The sequence below is a fragment of the Cervus canadensis genome, chromosome 8 (genome assembly GCF_019320065.1).
Source record: "Cervus canadensis isolate Bull #8, Minnesota chromosome 8, ASM1932006v1, whole genome shotgun sequence".
NCBI lineage: Eukaryota > Metazoa > Chordata > Mammalia > Artiodactyla > Cervidae > Cervus > Cervus canadensis.
This window is the reverse complement of record NC_057393.1, coordinates 25,358,024-25,378,107: the sequence shown is the minus strand read 5'-3', so window position 1 is coordinate 25,378,107 and position 20,084 is coordinate 25,358,024. Positions and strand designations below refer to the sequence as shown.

The following is a 20,084-nucleotide window of genomic DNA, read 5'->3' as shown; positions in this document are numbered from 1 at the left end:
CTGCCAAAATATTTCTACTGATCAATTACTATAGCATTGTGATATGTAAATTTTCCCCTTTTAAACCAAAATGACCTGCCTATTTGTGAACTCCAGCTCTGTTCTTTGCTGAGGGAAAGAAGTGGGAAAGAAACATGTTAAAAATGCATAGAGCAATACTTTGTAATCAGAATATTAACATTTTGATTGAATTGATGGAGCGTTTAAATGGAAATATTCAGATGCAAAGACCAAGCTTGAGAGGGAACCTACAACATGCAGACAGATTCTAAGCCTTTTTCCTTGATTAAGGAGAATTCTTTTAATAGAGAAAAAAGGAACAGACTAAAGAACTTCATATTAAGAATGGAAGGGTGGGCAGTGTTCACCTTTTCAGTTGCTTATATTTAAATATAGATAAGTATGCACGTTTACAGCTATAAAGGCAGAAGCTTTGCTTCACTGGTGATTGAAGAAGAGTGTTGTAGTTTTGTAAACAAACAAACAAACAAACAAACAAGTAGAGTAGCATAGCAGAAAGGTTATGGAATGGGTTGTATCATCACAATGCATGGTGCTGGATGCACTTGGATGGACTTGAATGCCAGATCTACCTCCATCCCTAGCTTGCTCTGTGACTTTGGCCAAGCTACCACACTGTCTGGGCTCAATTTTTCTCATTGGTAAAATGGGAGCATCAATACTTATCTTGAAGAATTCATATGTTTTTCAGGTATTTTTAATGTGATAAAAGCTCTTTGCCTCTTCAGCAGTCAGCAGGTATCTCTGTTTCCCATTGGGAAAAAGAGTAAGTTTCCATATGGGATCTGAAGCCACAGATGATGCACAGTGGATACACAATGGAACTTGGTAGGTAGATTTCCCTTTGAAAATTTTAGGTTCTCCTTTGAAGAATTTTAACAGATTACTGTCACTGATTAATACCCTAGTTTTATAGAGTTAAAGGAAAAAATAATATGAATTTCCTTTTGCAACAAATTTTGGATGCAGAGTCACCTGATTTACTTTCTATCTCTGCTTTATTCTCAATCTGACCACTTGCGAAATGCCTAGATTTATCATAAAAGTGGTTCCCAAATCACTTTCTTCAGTTTGGCTTTGATGCAAAATTGAAAGTGTGACTATGTCCTGGGTCAAAAGAAACCTCGTGGCTTCAGACACTCTTGGGCAAAGCTTAATACTTGGAATGGGAAGGGAGAAATGAGTATGAGAGCATCAGGTAATGAAGCAGGTATCCTCAAATGCTACGATTTTGAAGGGAAATCCTGATGAATATGACCTCATTGTTTGTGATGGTAAAGAGCATGGCCTCCCAGAACTGTAGAATTCTCCAGAGCCATTTTATGAATCAGTATACTGAAGCCTGAAGAGAAAAAGCCCATTGGGAAATGTGTTCATGGATCTGACTCAACCCTCCTATTTAGAGAAGAAGCATCCTGATCAAGATCATGCTTGAGATCAAGAGCATCTCCCTTATCCATAATATACATTGTGATTTGTAAATTTCCTTTGACAATCTTCCAGTTTGGTGCTGCCTAGTCCCAAACTATAGTTGCCTATAGTAACCTATCCCAATAGCCCCGTCCACTGCCCCCTCCCAGCCACAGCCTTGAATGAGAGAATCTTTGCCAGTATCACAAAGGCCAGTGAACAGGTGCACTAGAGAGAAGAATGCTAATTCACCGTTTCATCGTCACACATCATTTACCCTGTTGACCCATCTCTTCTACTTCAAAGAGAATGCTGCTGATTTACAGAGAAGTGGAGAAGAAAGCATGGGGTCCTCAGGAGAGCAGCATCACAGAATCACAGGGAAGAAGGGCACGCCTTTTAAGTTTACAGGTGGCTGTGCCATCTGCTCGGTTCGTTCTCAGCAGAAAAAGGAGAAGCTTCCTTTACTCCAGGTCAGAACAGTGAGTGTGGGCTAGTTTCCTGGACCTCATTCAAGTTGCTTGCCATAGGGCCTGGGGAGCCCAGGAGTCTCCACTTTCGGGTGAGTGGGTTTGACAGCAGAGACAGGGTGGGAGTCTATGGGAAAGAGTGACCTAATTAATCACACATTATCAGAGCCTGTTGGCAGACGCAGCCTCTGAGGTCTTAATGACACCCCTCAGTGATGTTAAAAACCAGCTTGGTATGACTTCATTTTCTTAGAGACACATGATTGATCTGACTATTGGTGAGTGGAGACACAGCGGCTTCTCTCTGTAGACAGTGCCATTAGATGAGAAGATTAAGTGCCTTTGCGCAAAGGCTATGAGAAGACTGTTAAGGATTCATTGGCAATGAAGGGAAGATAAGAAAACTCTGAAATATGTATTTTTAAAGGCAAAAACCTTAGACTCTACCTCATTTATTAGCATCATAAAAAGCTTGGTGGAGAATCTGAACTGAGAAAAATGGCTCTTTGGGTCAAGTCTTGCTGAGATGTTGCACAGAGCAGCCAATTGGGGCAGGAATCTATGGGGGACATCTTATTTCTCTTTTTTAAACTTTTAATTTTGTATTGGGGTATAGCTGATTAACTAATAATGTTGTGATAGTTTCAGGTTAACAGCAAAGGGATTCAGCCATACATGTATATTCAGCCATATACATGTATCCATTCTCCCCCAAACTCGCCTCCAATCCAGGCTGCCACATAACATTGAGCAGAGTTCCATGTGCTATACAGCAGGTCCTTGTTAGTTATCCATTTTAAGTGTAGTAGTGTGTACATGTTGATCCGAAACTCCCAGAATGTCTTATTTCTTATCGGTGATCCTACTAAGCATTCAGTTCAGTTCAGTTCAGTTGCTCAGTCGTGTCCGACTCTTTGCGACCCCATGAATCGCAGCAGGCCAGGCCTCCCTGTCCATCATCAACTCCCGGAGTCCACCCAAACCCATGGCCATCGAGTCGGTGATGCCATCCAGCCATCTCATCCTCTGTCTTCCCCTTCTTCTCCTGCCCCCAACCCCTCCCAGCATCGGGGTCTTTTCCAATGAGTCAACTCTCTTCGCATAAGGTGGCCAAAGTATTGGAGTTTCAGCTTCAGCATCAGTCCTTCCAGACCCAGGACTGATCTCCTTTAGGATGGACTGGTTGGATCTCCTTGCAGTCCAAGGGACTCTCAAGAGTCTTCTCCAACACCACAGTTCAAAAGCATCAGTTCTTCGGTGCTCAGCTTTCTTCACAGTCCAACTCTCACATCCATACATGACCACTGAAAAATTCATAGCCTTGATGAGACAGACCTTTGTTGGCAAAGTAATGTCTCTGCTTTTTAATATGCTATCTAGATTGGTCATAACTTTCTTTCCAAGGAGTAAGCGTCTTTTAATTTTATGGCTGCAATCACCATCTGCAGTGATTTTTGGAGCCCCCCAAAATAAAATTTGACACTGTTTCCACTGTTTCCCCATCTATTTGCCATGAAGTGATGGGACCAGATGCCATGATCTTAGTTTTCTGAATGTTGAGCTTTAAGCCAACGTGTTCACTCTCCTCTTTCACTTTCATCAAGAGGCTTTTTAGTTCCTCTTCACTTTCTGCCATATGGGTGGTGTCATCTGCATATCTGAGGTTCTTGATATTTCTCCAGGCAATCTTGATTTCAGCTTGTGCTTCTTCCAGCCCAGTGTTTCTCATGATGTACTCTGCATTTAAGTTCAATAAGCAGGGTGACAATATACAGCCTTGACATACTCCTTTTCCTGTTTGGAACCAGTCTGTTGTTCCATGTCCAGTTCTAACTGTTGCTTCCTGACCTGTATATAGGTTTCTCAAGAGGCAGGTCAGGTGGTCTGGTATCCCCATCTCTTTCAGAATTTTCCACAGTTTATTGTGATCCATACAGTCAAAGGCTTTGGCACAGTCAATAAGGCAGAAATAGATGTTTTTCTGGAACTCTCTTGCTTTTTTGATGATCCAGCAGATGTTGGCAATTTGATCTCTGGTTCCTCTGCCTTTTCTAAAACCAGCTTGAATATCTGGAAGTTCACATATTTCTGAAGCCTGGCTTGGAGAATTAGAAGACTCTAAAAGGAGGTGGACATCTTTTTACTTGGAGCTTCTCAAGTATTAGAGAGCCAGACTGGGACAACTCAACTTCTATTCCTCTGAGAAAACTGAGAGTTGGGTTTGTTACTGTGGTCCCTGAGACCAATGCTCCACTATCCTGAGCTTCCCTGAACTTCTTCAAAAAGGTGTGGCATCTTTCCTGTGAGCAGCCAGTAATTATACCTTAAGTTCCTTCTGTGTGTGAATCACAGCGGGGACCAGCCTCTACTTTTGTAAATCCAGCTATCCAGTTGGGGATAATGCTAGCACCACTGAACTATTAAATGAAACACCAGGCCCTTACTGTTGACTTTCAGATTGTTTAAATGCAGTAGTACAAGAAAATCCCTGAAACAAATTTTGGCACAAGTGAATACCCAATAAAAGTCAGTTGTTGTCATAATTCAAGAGTGTATAAACTTCAAGTCAAATATTGCAGAATCAAATATTTGGAGGAGAACAAATGGGTAAATCAGAACAGATAATAGAGGAGGGTGGAGCCTGTGGTCAACAGGAGCATTTACATTCCCCCTGAAGCCATTCAGGTTCTGATTTTTAAATACTTCTTGGCAGGCTAAATCAAACACAATCAGGAAGACTTAGCCCCTAAGCTTCCAGTTTGCAATTCTGCAAGTGATACAGATCTTCAGAAAAGAAAGGAGATATTTAACACAAGTATGCTCTGATGACTTAATTATTTAATTCATTCCTCAGACATGGAGGGCTACCACCTGCTAGGTTACCCTGGAGCAGATAAAAAGATAAATAAGATGTAACAAGTGACATAAAGCAATCTAACATCTAGGATCTGCAATGTAAAAATCAGTATGTTCTATCAGAGACCTTTAAATACTGTGAAGTTCAGAGAGAAGCTAGGATGGTGAACTTTGGATAGCAGATTAAGGAAGCAGTCATCAGATTTGGGGGGGAGGCTGTTGAAATTTTTGAGGGAGTGTAGGAAGATTAGATATAGAAGTTAGGAAGAATAATCAGGTGATACTGTACAAGATATATGTAATAGGTTGGTCTTAGAAGGACTAGGGTCCATTGGATATAGACAAGAGGTGACCTTTTTGAGAAATAGAATGGATACAAAATCCATCACACTTAATGGGACATTTAGGTGTAAGGAAAAGAAGACATTTCCAAAAAGAAGTATTGAACTCCTATAGGTATGAACTGAGGAAAAAGAAGGTGCCCATCGGTAAAGCTCTCCAGAAAATGGTTCCATATACATTTCTAGGTTTTCTTTCTTCAACATTCCTCCACAGATCCTTGCTACTAATCATAGTAGACCTGCACTAGGTACTTGCCCAATGCATCTCTTGTATTTCTTGTTTGTAGATTTTCTAATTCTATTTCTTCTGCTTCATCAAAGTTGGTAGGAAATCAGGAAATTGTGGATGGACTAGTAGTAAATTTCCAAGTCAGTATTTTAACAGACCTCCTGAGAATCCACCAAGTTCTGGGAGCTAGGAATACATTGAACAGGCTAATCTCTGCTCTAAAACCCAGACCATGAAAGGGACCTGAACTGCTGCTCACCCATGCAGGAAGCATCATCTCCATGTTCCCTTATGGGTGCTCATAGGCACCGTCAATGCGCTGCTGCCTCCTATGGCAACAATGTCTATTATTGGACATTTTGGAACCAAAACCATTGCCTTTATTAGAGTCATGTAAACAAAGATCTCAAGGACAACAGATTTCAGTTTATGCTGCCAAGGAGACCTAGATTTCTGAGGGCACACACTTATGTCTCAAGTGCCCAAGAAACACCTTAAAGATGTTCAAAACATTTCTTTCTATTCCAGAGACCCTGCTGTATAGGTGGTCCTTATAGTAATATGATCTTTAATACTCAGGATTTTATTTTTTTAATTTTGTTGGACTTAGAAAAAAGGTTAATGGTCATCATCTTTTAAAATGCTTGCAGGTCATTAAGACTTAGGAGAAAAGGTTCTCCCTCAAAAATGCATAACCAAGAAATTACTTTTTGGTTTGTTTCTTTGTACTTCTCTTCCACTCCCATACCAGCCTACTTACATGAAGTGTTTGCTATAAAGTAGATGCTCCATCAAATTTGACAGAACATACATAGGATGGCTTTCCTAATATCCTGGGAAGGTTTTGAATGCAACTTAATGCAAAAATATTTCAGCTTTAGGATTTCTACTTTTTTTCTTAATATTTCCAAGAATTTTTCTTAGTTCGCATGATCTGAAGTGAAACAGCAAAGACAGCAATGTCAGCAGAATAGTTAGAAAAAAGAGAGCATAGCTATATCTAGTCTCTGTGACAGGTGGTTTGGTAATGTTCAAAGTAAAGCAAGAACCTCAGAGTCAGAAAAGACATCACAGTTATTCCTCCTGTTTAACAGACTGGGAAACTGAGAGTTCAGAAATATCAGGCAATGATCTCATAGATTCCTAGCTAGATAGTAGTTGTGTAAGGATGTTTATGTCTCTTGGCTCCCTGTTCCATAGTCTTTAAATACATCGTTATTTTTTTTTCCTAGTAAGGATTACTTGATCCAGAGTTTTATATAATGGATTGGAGGTGGAGGCTTTTATTTTGGGGATTATGATACATAATGATTGGTCATCCCTGTATGGAGGCAGAAAAATCTATTTGGATCTGCTCATTCTCATCAGCAGTCCCCAAATTCTTGTTCAAATATGGCTTCTCTCTTTTCAGTATTCTTGGAAATTGAATTTAAATATCTTTGTCACAACGATAAATGGTGAATTCATTCCATTTACTTTATGGACTTAATTTTATATATATTTCCATTTGTTCAGAATAGGCACCTACACAGAATGTGCCCGGGCACCATATAAGTAAAAAATTGCATATGTTTATTTATATATATAGTGTATATTTTATATAATAATGTATAAAATATACAAAATATTACATATATATGTGTATGTATGTATGTGTATATGGTGGTGGTGTGTGCTCAGTTGTGTCTGACTTTGCGATTCCATGACTCCTCTATCCGTGGAATTTTCCAGGCAAAAATACTGGAGTGGGTTGCCATTTCCTTTTCCAGGGAACCTTCCCAACCCAGAAATGGAGCCCACATCTCTTGTGTCTCCTGCATTGCAGGCAGATTTTTTACCACTGGTGCCACCTGGGAAGCCCCCAAAGCTGAATTCATTCTGATGGTGGTGTATATATGTACGTTTTTTTCTCTAGATGTATATTTGGAATTATAATATTTTTTGGATTAGAATTCAGGACAGTAGCTAGGTATCAGCTAGAAATGACATGTCAGATAGAGCCTGTTTACTGTTGTGCTATTTGTTTAAAATAATATATAAAATTTGTAAGATAGTGGAAAAAATATTTCTCCATGTATTTCCTGGATTAAAATGTTTATACTTTTATCTAAGGTGATAGCTTTCAGTCTTGCTTAGAGTTTCTTGTTTTTTTTTCTTCACAGTTTACCCACCGTCTTCTTGGCCCAACTTTTTGAGTAATATGATTGTAATTTGTAATATATGATTTTTTTTTTTAACTTTCCTATCTGTGAGCTTAGGAGGTGCAGTGCAGGTTGATAGAATTTTCCAAAAGTAATATTTAGGTGGGGACATCTGGGTAATCCTAGAGATTCAAATTTCTTCATTCTGCAAGTAATTTAATGAATATCTCCCTAAACATAGTAGGGGAAATTATTTCTTTTAGAGTGTCTGTTCTATAGGAATTTATGATTTAGTTGGGGAGATAAAAAAATTCACATAAGCAGTAATTATATGCAAATTGAAAACATCTATGAACAAATGGCATAGATACTTTACTGTTTGTAAATGCTGACGGACTTCAGAGTAAGAAGCAGTCATTACAGACTGAAGTGCTTGGGAAAGGGAACTTGGGTGGGAGGAGCTTGAGCTAAGGTGGAAAAGATGGCTAGGAAAGAGCTGGACATGGAAATCATGGAGGGTATTCTAGAAAAAGATTTGGCATGAGAAAAAGCTTGGATCAGAAATGAGCATGGCTTTGTGGTTACTTGTACTCACGTATTCCTGCTGGTATAGAGAGGGAGTGCAGAGGAATAATCAGAGACATGGTTATAGACATGGAGTTGGGAAGATGTAGGTGCTAGAGGGCTTTAAAAGCTCCACCAAGGAGCTTAACTTGCTCCTGTAGGCTTGTGACATAGAATGCAGCCCCTATGCAAGAGTCCAGTGATAGGAAGGGCTAGACTTGCTACTGTGAGTTAGGTGATAGATGCTTACCTCAGCATCCTCTCTGCCCCAGGATCTCCAAGGGGTAATGGTAATATTGATGACGTGCAGCTTTCATTCAGAAAATTACCTAGATTCCATGTGAACTGAAGTATTTTTCCAATGGTACTGCTTTTGAGAGTTGTGCTTACATCTTCTGAACCTGTTACCTTATTGTTTTACTTGTGTTTCTGTGTATGTTTTAAGCTCTGCTGCATCTGTCATGATGTACAGTGGCCAGATCTGCATGGGGTGTACAGGTACAGATGCTTGCGCATTTAGTACAAGCCAGGCTATCTCTCCTATCTCCTGTACCCTCCCAGCAACATGGAGAGGAATCAGCCCATGGAGACAGCCTGAGACCTACATAAGTGCTGTTAAGAGTTGGGAGTTTATGCCAAAATTGAAAAAGACACATATATCCCATTGTTCACTGCAGCACTATTTGCAATAACTAGAACATGGAAGCAATCTAGATGTCCATCAACAGATAAATAGATGAAGAAGTTGTGGTACATATATACAATAGAATATTACTCAGCCATAAAAAGGAACATAATTGAGTCAGATCTAAAGAGGTGGATGAACCTAGAATCTATTATACAGAGTGAAGTAAGTCAGAAAGAAAAAGATAAATATCATATTCTAAAGAATATATAAAGAATCTAGAAAAATGGTACTGAAGAATTTATTTACAGGATAGCAATGGAGAAACAGACATAAGAGAACAGACTTATGGACATGGGGAGGGGGAGGAGAGGGTGAGATGTATGGAAAGAGTAACATGGAAACTACATTACCTTATGTAAAATAGATAGCCAAGGGGAATTTGCTGTATGGCTCAGGAAACTCAAACAGGGGCTCTGTGTCAGCCTAGAGGGGGTGGGACGGGGAGGGAGATGGGAGGGAGGTTCAAAAGGGGAGGGGATATATGTATACCAATGGCTGATTCATGTTGAGGTTTGACAGAAAACAACAGAAGTCTGTAAAGCAATTATCCTTCAATTTAAAAATAAATTAATTAATAAAAACAAAACCAAAAAAAGAGTTGCAGGTTTATGGTCATCTTTTCTGAGGTGGTTGTGAAGCTATGCTTTTCCCCAGGCCTCTTTTCTTCTTGCTTACAGCATTGAGACATCATAGATTTCTTTTAGAGAGCACCATAAAACCGTTCTCCTCACTTTCACTTTTTAGAGTCTCATACAGTTGTTACACTTAACCTCTTTTAAATGATTTTACTCTTTTATTCCCTTGGTACTGAGAATAAAACTGAGAATTAAATGTTGAAATCAAATCCATAAATCCAAGAGCAAAGTGACAGTCTGGGTGGTTGGGCCAAGAGACTTATGTGCTGGTTGATACCAAGAATTGAGCTCAATTGTATTTCCCTGCAGAGATTCAGACCTTGTAGTGTTTAGTGAGAAATGTGAAATGGAGGAGGCCCTTGTTTCATTTTTCTCTAAACTTGTATTCTGCATATACCACCAATGCAAAATAAAGATGCCCATTCTTGTTTCTTTGCTCTATTTACCCATTCAGCACCTGCTGTTTTCTCTGTGTTGAGTCAACTTGAATACATGGAGTGGTAAAACCTTGTAAGTGTCAGGAAATTTGGATACTACCTTTATCTAAGCTCAGAAATTATATTTAAAATACTAAGTAGTAGGTATCAATCAGAGTAGACAGAGGCAATAGGGTTGGAACAGGGTAATGAGGCACCATGTGGTACAGATGTTCCTCTTGCACAGAATTGTGGGAAGATCTTGCGGAAGTGGTAGGGATGGTTGGGTATATTTAGGGGCCTTGGGAAAAAAAATTAATTTACCAAATTCCATTATTTTAACATTATTATATTTGAATATTGGCCCTGCTTATGCCTTATTATGCTTCATCTATTTTGAAATTCTATTAGGAGGTTCATAAACATTATGATTGTTATGTCTTCTGGAGAGATTAACTATTGTATCATGATATAATGGTCATCTTAATCCATGGTAATATTCTTTACTCCAAAACCTACATTTCATGATAATAGTATAGCCACCCTGGCTTTCTTTTGATTGGTGCATCTTTTTCCTTCATTTCCACTATCATTAGCTTTTAACCTATTTGTGTCTTTAAAGTATTGTCAGTCAGTCAGTTCAGTCGCTAAGTCATGTCTGACTCTTTGCAACCGCATGGACTGCAGCATGCCAGGCCTCCCTGTCCATCACTAACTCCTGGATCTTGCTCAAACTCGTGTCCATTAAGTTGGTGATGCCATCTAACCGTCTCATCCTGTCATCCCTTTCTCCTCCTGCCTTTAATCTTTCCCAGCAACAGGGTCTTTTCAAATGAGTCAGCTCTTTGTATCTATCAGGTGGCCAAAAAGAGTATTGGAGTTTCAATTTCTACATCAGTCCTTCCAATGAATATTCAGGACTGATTTCATTTAGGATGGACCGGTTGGATCTCCTTGCAGTCCAAGGGACTCTCAAGAGTCTTCTCCAACACCACAGTTCATAAGCACCCATTCTTTGGCGCTCAGCTTTCTTTATAGTCCAACTCTCATATCCACACATGACTACTGGAAAAACCATAACCTTGACTAGATGGACCTTTGTTGGCAAAGTAATGTCATTGCTTTTTAATAAGCTGTCTAGGTTGGTTGTATCTTTTCTTCCAAGGAGTAAGCATCTTAATTTCATGGCTGCAGTCACCATCTACCAGTGATTTTGGAGCCCCTAAAAATGAAGTCTGTCACTGTTTCCATTGTTTCTTTATCTATTTGCCATGAAGTGATGGGACCAGATGCCATGATCTTAGTTTTCTGAATGTTAAGTTTTAAACCAGCTTTTTCACTTTCCTCTTTCACTTTCATCAAGATGCTCTTTAGTTCCTCTTCACTTTCTGCCATAAGGGTGGTGTCATCTGCATATCTGAGGTTATTGATATTTCTCCTGGCAATCTTGATTTCAGCTTGTGCTCCATTCAGCCCAGTGTTTGTCATGATGTACTCTGCATATAAGTTAAAAAAGCAGGGTGACAATATGCAGCCTTGACATACTCCTTTTCCTATTTGGAACCAGTCTGTTGTTCCATGTCCAGTTCTAACTGTTGCTTCCTGACCCGCATGCAGATTTCTCAAGAGGCAGGTCAGGTGGTCTGGTATCCCCATCTCTTGAAGAATTTTTCCACAGTTTGTTGTGATCCACACAGTCAAAGGCTTTGGCATAGTCGATAAAGCAGAAATAGATGTTTTTCTGGAACTCTCTTGCTTTTTCGATGATCCAACAGATGTTGGCAATTTGATCTCTGGTTCCTCTGCCTTTTCTAAATCTAGCTTGAACATCTGGAAGTTCATGGTTCACGTACTGTTGAAGCACGGTTTGGAGAATTTTGAGCATTGCTTTACTAGCCTGTGAGATTGAGTGCAATTGTGCGGTAGTTTGAGCATTCTTTGGCATTGCCTTTCTTTGGGATTGGAATGAAAACTGACCTTTTCCAGTCCTGTGGCCACTGCTGAGTTTTCCAAATTTGCTGGCATATTGAGTGCAGCACTTTCACAGCATCATCTTTTAGGATTTGAAATAGCTCAAATGGAATTCCATCACCTCTACTTACTTTGTAGTGATTTATCCTAAGGCCTGCTTGACTTCACATTCCAGGATGTCTGGCTCTAGGCGAGTGATCTTCTTTCTTCTGCTTCTGTTAGGTCCATACCATTTCTGTCCTTTATTGTGCCCATCTTTGCATGAAATATTCCCTTGGTACGTCTAATTTTCTTCAGTCAGTGTAGCCATGAATTTAATTTCTTCATGTTATAACCTTCATAATACATTGTTATTATTTTTGCTTTAAGCAATCATTTATCTATCAAAGGTATTTAAATAATAAAAACTTATATTTATCCACACATTTACCATTTCCATGCTCTTCATTCACATAGATCAAGATTTCCATGTGGTATAGCATTTGTCGTTGTTCCCAGTATTTAAAAATATTGCTTCACTTCCTTGTCATTTACATTGTTTCTAACAGAAGATCTGCTAACATCTATATCTTTGTTCCTCTCACTGTGACATACCCTTTTTCTCTCTTTCCTATGTCTTTATTATTGGTATTAAGCAATCTGATTATGATCAACTTTGATATATATTGCTTATTCATGACTTGGGATTTTTTTGTGTCTCTTGGATGTTGCTTTATAGTTTTCATCAATTTTTCAAAATATTCAGCTATTACTTCTTCAAATGTGTTTTGTTCCCTGCCTCTTCAGGAACCCTTAGTTACACATGATGTCCTCCAGCACACTGATGGTGCCTTTTCCCCCCACTTTTCTCTTGTGTTTCATTTGTGCAGTTTCTGTTGTTATGGTTTTACTTTCACTTGCCTTTTCCTATGCATTGTCTAATTTGCCATTAATTCCATGTAGCACATTTCAGAGTCAAACATAACAGTTTTTCTCTCTGAAAGTTTGGTTTGTATCTACTTTTTATTTTTTGCATGTATATAATTAACATATATGCTTTTTCCTCTAGCTTCTTGAACATATGGAATATAGTTTTAATAACTGTTCTAATGTCCTTATTTATTCATTCTATCACTTGTATCATTTCTGAGATGATTTTGAATAAGATTTCCAACAGTAGTAGTAGTGACATCTTAGCTTGGCTAATTTGTTGTTGTTTTTGTTGTGGGGGGATTTCCTGTGTATAGCAGGGTATTTAGTGAAATCCCCATTTTCCTTCACTAGATGTTAGTAGGGTCTTCAGTCTTGACAGTTAGATGTTTTTTGTCATTGACTTATGCTCCTTGATTGCCAGATTGGAGAGGGTTGGAAATCACCCCTAGTTAAGAGCTAGTAGTTTGGATTGGTTAATTTTTCTCTTCATTATGGGAATTTTTTTTGTTTCTTACAATGCCAGCTAATTTTTATTTAATGCCAGATACTAAGATTTTTATCTTACTGGTTGCTAGATATTTTTGAATTCCAGTGAGTCTTGTTGAGCCTCGTTCTGGGACACACTTAAGTTACTTGGGGGAGTTTGAATTCTTTCAGGTGTTAATTTTAAGCTTTATAAGCTGGGATCAGAACTTCATTTTGTTTAGGATTGATTTTGCCCCACTACTAAGGCAGAACTTCTCTGAGGTAGTCATTCCATGATTTATGAGGGTTGCCACTCTGGCTGGTGGGCACAGTGATGGTTGTTGATGCTGTGTAAACTTCTAGGGTAGCACTAGTGTTAAAGGACCTGTCTGCCAGTGCAGGAGAAGTAAGAGACACAGGCTCAATCCCTAAGTTGGGAAGATTCTCTGGAGGAGGGCATGGCAACCCACTCCAGTGTTCTTGCCTGAAGACTCCCATGGAGAGAGGATCCTGGTGGGCCACAGTGTGTAGGGTTGCAAAGAGGTGGACAGGACTGAAGCAGCTGAACACAGCGAGCTTCTGGGTTTGCTCCTTCTGGTCCTTTCAGGCGATTCTTTCTCCATCCTTTGGTTTCTTCATTTTCATGAACCGATTAACACTCAGCTGAAGACTTGAGAGGGGAGGTGCTCTGCATTTCTCTAGAGTTCTCTCTGCTTCTGCTGCTGTCTCTTCTCTAGTACTCTTTCTTGTAAATTCCAGGTACCTTTGCCTGGCCAGATCCCCCATTTCATCAACTCAGGGAGATCACTGGGCTTCATATGAATATTTTACTTTGCATATAGCCATGTAGCCTGGAAACTTTTTCCATGCAGGGCAGTTGTAAGACTTACCTCATTTGTTTCCAATCTCTCAGGGATCCCTGGTTTTTGTTGCCTGTTGTCCAATGACTTGAAAGTAATTGTTTGATTTATTTATTTATTTACTTTACAGTCATTTCATGTGAAAAGGTAGATTCACTTCTGGTTACTCCATCATGTTCATAATCAGTAGTCCTATTCCTTAGTTTATACTGATAAATCAACGTCCAGAGAGGTGAATGTTTACTTAAGGTCTATTCAACTAGTCTAAAGGCAAAGAGGACTTTGGATCCCAGATTTCTTTCTTCCATATTTGTCCTCTTTTAGTCATTTTACACACTGCAACTGTCACCTCCAAATATAATTATTTGGCCACTGGATCTTCAATCGTCTGAGCTTGAAATTCTAGACAGAGAGAATCTCATGGAATTCCTACTTTTTTGATTTTTATTTGTCAAACACATGTTTCTGTAGACAGGGTTGTGATCCTCAGGAATAAGATGCAGACAGAGTGTCAGCATGAATATTTTGTGAAGATTCCTGTTTTAGGTTTTACAGCTTTGTTTGATGTTGTAAAAATATGTACATGTTGTTGATGTGTCCCTTCAAAAAATTTCAGTTTGATGTTTAAGATATCCATTCAGGGTTCTGTCCATCACTGTTGCTAAGAAACTTACATTTTAAGTATATAAAAAACTTAGTAATAATGGCCCAGCTCAGGGCTGTGTTTAAGGAGAGGCATCAGGGTAGTTGTGATTGTTATTTTGCCTAAAGGTGCAAAATGAGATTATGTCTTATCTACAAGTTCTTACCAAACCAAGACCAGTGAAAACATCTCCATTGTGATTGACTGTGTCCTTTCCATAAGCTTGTGCAGGCAAAAACAGAAGCCATAGTTGAAAAATACTTCTCCCACATAGAAGACATAGAAGGCAATCAATACATGTTAAGTTATTTTCTCCAATTTTGTGTCATCCCAGTGTGAAACATGAAGCTGGACCATAAAGCTGCTTCTCTCTCCCTTGTTCACTTTACTCTGGCCTTACTACCTCTCTTTAATTCCTTAAACTGGTCAGCCTCTTTCCTGCCACAGGACCTTTACACATGCCATTCTCACTGTGATGCTTTTTATTTCACACTTTGCATGCTTTTATGCTTCAGATCCAGCCTAAATGACATTTCCTCTTAGAAGATATTGCCCCCTACTGGTCTGTCTCCCTAGTCCCTCTTCATTTCTTCAGCATCCTTCATAGCCTTAGCTTTTGAATTTGTTTATTATTATACTGGCTTGTTGTTTTTATTTTAGATAGTGAGATTCATGAGAGCTAGGATGTTATTTGCTTTGTCACTCCTGGAGTGGTTGATTTAGATGATGAGACAATGGGAAAATGTGTGGTTTCCACTTGTTGGGGTTTGTGTTTATAAATAACGCCGTAAAGGCTGATGGAGATACTCAATAGGAACTTGTGGAGTAGAATCTCCAAAGGCAGCGAGTCAGTCTTCTGGGCATCACTAGGTACAAAGCGTAACCTCATTCTTGGTATAGAGCAATTGATGGCAATGCCATCCAACCCCCACACTGTCTGCATTGTCAGCCCTGGCAATCAGAACAAGGTAGGGCATAGTTCAGTCCAGCTTGATGCCACTCATAGTGTGATTTCCTGGTTATCAGATTTTATCAGTGCTACCTGCCAGTTGTTTTCAATGCCTCTGACATGTGGCACACCTTTGTCCCTCTTGTCCCCTTTTGTGTCTTGTCCCATTTTGGTTGCCCAGTCTCCTGGTGTGAGGCCTTTAACAGGTGCTTCTGTGGAGTCTGTTTCTTTGAATTAGGGCTCATTTCCTTCCAGGTGCCCAAGACTCCTTGCCGTACCTGCTCTGCATGCTGAGAGGAGCCAGAAGTGTCCATGGCAGGAAGAATGGCTCTGTGCTCCCTCCAATTATTCCCTTCTCAGGCAGGCCCTGTCAACTTAGCAGTCTGGTCAGCCTTCCGCTGTTCGGAAACACTCCTTCACCCATTCCAATAAGGACCTCGGGTTTTCTCCCATGGCAAATGTATGCCTTTCCTCCTGCACCTGTTCCCTCCTCCCTTCTTGCAGCACTCCTCCCCGACAAATTCATTTTGTTGTTTAGCTACATCGACTCCTCATCAATAAATTACTTCTCACTCACCCAGGACCTTCTGTTTTATTCACAGATCTTTTGGGGGTCTTGCTCTTAATTATTAGAGCTGCTTACCAACTAGGCTGCCTCCTTGTTATTTGTCATGAACTCTGGTGTAGTCTCCTTTTTTTTCATCCACCCTTTGCTTTCTTATCATTGTTTTACACACTTGTAACTGTCAAATCAGTTCAGCTTTATAAGCCCACAGGTCCTCTCAGCAGCAGCATTTCTCCCAAATAGTCATGGAGGAAATGAGAGAAAGCATTGCTCTTCTGCATATTCTCCATTCATCACGCGTCATCAGGCAATTACTGAGATTCAACTGTGTGTGGCCACTAGCGTTGGGGTGAACAGTGGTGATGGAGAGTGAGACAGAATACTGAACCAGAATTACAGCTTATAGTAACTAGAAACCATGAGGTTCTTGAGCTGGAAAATGTGCCTATAGCTATGCTGTAGGAAGGTAGACTGGACACCACTGTGAACCCTGGGCTGAGGAGAAAGATGTCTAGAGGTAGGACAGCAATCTAGTGGAGCATTACAGCTGTCCAGGCAGCCCATCCTATTAAACTTGGGTTGTTCAGAAAGAGAGAGAGAAGGACCAATGCAAGAGAGATTTCTGAAGCACAGGTAACAGGACTTGACAACGATTAGAGGAGAGTGAGGAGGAGAAGTTGTCATGATGATTATAAGCTTTCAGACCTGGGAGGGTTTGGTCCCATTACGGAAGTGGGGAGTAGAAGAGGAGAAGGAGGGAGGCAGTGGGGAGGGGGTACAGTGTTATGGTGGAGGAGTGCTGAGCTCAGCTTTAGCATCCTGGAACTGCACTGCCAACAGCTCATTGCCCAGCATTTGGGAATGTGAGGCTGGAGCTCACAGGAGAGGCTGGAGCAGGAAAAGTTTTGGGAGTCATCCAAACAGAAGTGGGAGGTGAACCAGGAGAGCAGTTGTATGCATATTAAAAGGTAGCTAGTGTTGCAGGCAGCAGGGCTGGAACCCTAGTGTGGAGTGAGTAGGTCCTCTGGGCTGGGGACACTCAGTGGTTGGAGCCCCATGGACAGAATCGTCAGGGAGGATTTTCTCAAAGAGGTGAACTTAACTTTGCCCCACTGTGTCATTTGTATCCTTTTCCATGCTTTTCAATCCCTTTTCGTGTCTGGCCACTATTTTCATGTGTATTAATCGGCTTTAGCCTCAGTGTTTTCCTTTCTTTCTGTTTGTCGTCATTCTGAAAGGGGAGGGTAGAGCATGGAGGAAGTGAAGGCGTCCAGTGCAAACTTGTGTTTGCTCCTTAAAGGCGGTGAGTGAGTGCCTTTCTGTAGAGCACGCTGAGCAGCAGAGATGGAATCAGAAATTTCTGCTTATTTCTCACTAACACGGAGAAGGAAAATGATTGAACAAAAGTGTAGTAGACAGTTGTGTGGACTTTGCCTTCCCGAGAACCCTCGTGTGCTGTGCATCCTCTTTACTTGTCCAGAAGACTGGTTGCTCCTCCATCTTTTAGCCCTCACCCTCCTTTCTGGTCTGTTTCTCAGTATCCCTGTCTCTGGCCTGTGCTGGGATAGAGAAATGAGTCCGTCCTTCTCAGCTGAGCTCATCAGCTGCGCGCATTCCCACTACACTACACTGTGGCTCTTCTGGTGAGGGAAGGGCTCCCTCTGCTCTCTGCATGCAGGCCTCCTCTCCTGTACAACTTACACATGTGTCGGAGGAAGAGTTTGGGATGCTCGCTCTGCCTGATAGCTTTGCCAAGACCATTGAATTAAGCAGGCAATTTCCTCTCACTTTGTCTCTCTGTAAATTTCCCAACCATATGGTATGAGAAGAGTTTTTGGATTATAAATAAACAACACTGCTCATAAATCTCAGGGTTTTTGTTTTTCCCTCCAATGGTAATAAATAGAAACCATTGATTTGTAACTTCAGAGAAATGTGTTGGAGAAGAAGATAATGTCTCTCTCTCTATGGATATAAATATTTTTCCCCCATTTCTCCATATGCAGAGTCTCTTTTTTACTGAGAATCATCTATCTGGCTGGGTTCCATTTATATTTTTATTGCTGCCATTTTCCAACCTGGAAGTAAACTGTTGCTTTAGGCAACATGAGTTTAGCCACATGGGCCTGGCCAGATTGCACTGACCAGATGGGTTTGGTGCATCTTTTCCCCTGCAGGGGTTGTCACTTACCCTCCTCACAGGACACATGCTTCATCCCTGGGCTTGTGACAAAGAAAGGGAAGTGGTGGATGCTTTCCATTCATTTTTGGAAGAACCCCAGCTTGGGCATCCTGTATGTTGGTCCACTGGGTAAGTTGCAGCTTGGCCACTCTTAAAGTGCAGATCTTTTGAAGGCATGAAGAAGCACAGCATTTAGCAGCTCTTTTGTTTGCTTTCCCACTACTAAAGCTAGCATGAACTAGATGAGCATTCTAGCCACCAAGGACAAAGTCCAGAATGGTGCCCTGGGGCTGGGGTGGTTCAGGCAAGGCACAGCTCAGAGAAGGTGTGGCTTGAGGTATGAGTGCAGATTTTGGTCTAGGAGGTAAGCTGAGTGTTGGTGCTTCTAGGTCAGCAAGGTGTTAGGGAACTAATAGTGGGGAGGGGGCAAGAAGGCAGGGGCCAAAGGCAGAGGTCAGCAGACTGTAGCCCATGAGCCAAATCCTGCCTCCCTCCTTTATGTAGCCTGTGTGCTAAGGACAATTTTCACATTTTTAAATACTTGAAAAATAAATACCAAATTTTGAGTGGAGTAGCCCCATTCATGCCTGCCAGCCCTTTGGGGACACAGATTCAGATGCCTGCAGCCTATCCTGACGTCTCACACTCAGTCAGCTCATTCATTTTCATGGAGGTGGAGAACAGAGGGCAAAATCTCCCTGGTTACACATATGTTCCTTAGCACCATTGAGGAGCTGACTTAGGATTGGGTTGTGATGGCCTCTTTTTAAGTCATCTGCCAGTCTCTTTGGCTCAGAGAAGAATGACTTGGGTTCTGAAGTCAAGCAGACATGGTTTCAAATACCCACACTGCTTAGCAGACATGTGAACTAGAGCAAGCCACTTGGTCTCATTGAGATTAGTTTTTCTTTTTTTTTTTTTTGTCCTTTCTTTCTAATGAACATTTTTTTTTTTTATCGTGGTAAAAATATACAGAAAATTTACTACTTTAGACATTTTAAGGGCATAATTCAGTAGCATTAAGTATATTCACAAAGTTGTACAATAATCACCACTACCTATTCCTGGAACTTATACAGATTTTAGAGTGCAGGTTTCTAACTGCATGGGGGATCAAGTTTGTTGAATAATTTTATTATTTTTATTTATTTATTTTTATATTTATATTTATTTTATTATAATTTTATTATTATTATTATCATTATTGGGTCAGGACACTTAAATTCTACTCTCTTAGCAAATTTAAATTGTATAACACATTATTACCAGTGGCCGTCATATTAGATCCTCAGACTTTAAGACCTTTCAGTCTTGAAACTGAAAACTTGTGTCTTTTTGCAAGCCTCTGTTTATCTCCTCCACCTACAGCCCCTGACAACCACTATTCTACTCTATTTCTATGAGTTTGATTCTTTTATTTTTTTAGATTCCACATGAAAGTGATATCATGCAGTATTTGTCCTTCTCTGACTAGCTTATTTCACTTAGTATAGTACCCTCCAGCTTCATCCATGTTGTCACAAACGGCAGTATTTTTCCTTATTTAAGGCTAAATATTATTTCATTATATGTATATATACATACACACACACACACACACACATATATATATATATATATATATATAATCAAATGCTGATGACTCAGATGGTAAAGAATATGCCTGCAATGCAGGAGACCTGAGTTCAGTCTTCAATCAGGAAGATTCCCTGGAGAAGGAAATGACAGTCGACTCCAGTATTTTTGCCTGGGATATCCTATGGACA

At 40.2% G+C, this 20,084-nt stretch overlaps 1 protein-coding gene across 1 annotated transcript in view; it reads left to right on the top strand.

Annotated features, from left to right (window-relative positions):
- The window catches only part of SORCS3 (sortilin related VPS10 domain containing receptor 3), a 619,218-nt gene that overhangs the window by 249,680 nt on the left and 349,454 nt on the right, over positions 1 to 20,084 (top strand). The gene's annotated exons all lie outside the window — the stretch shown is intronic.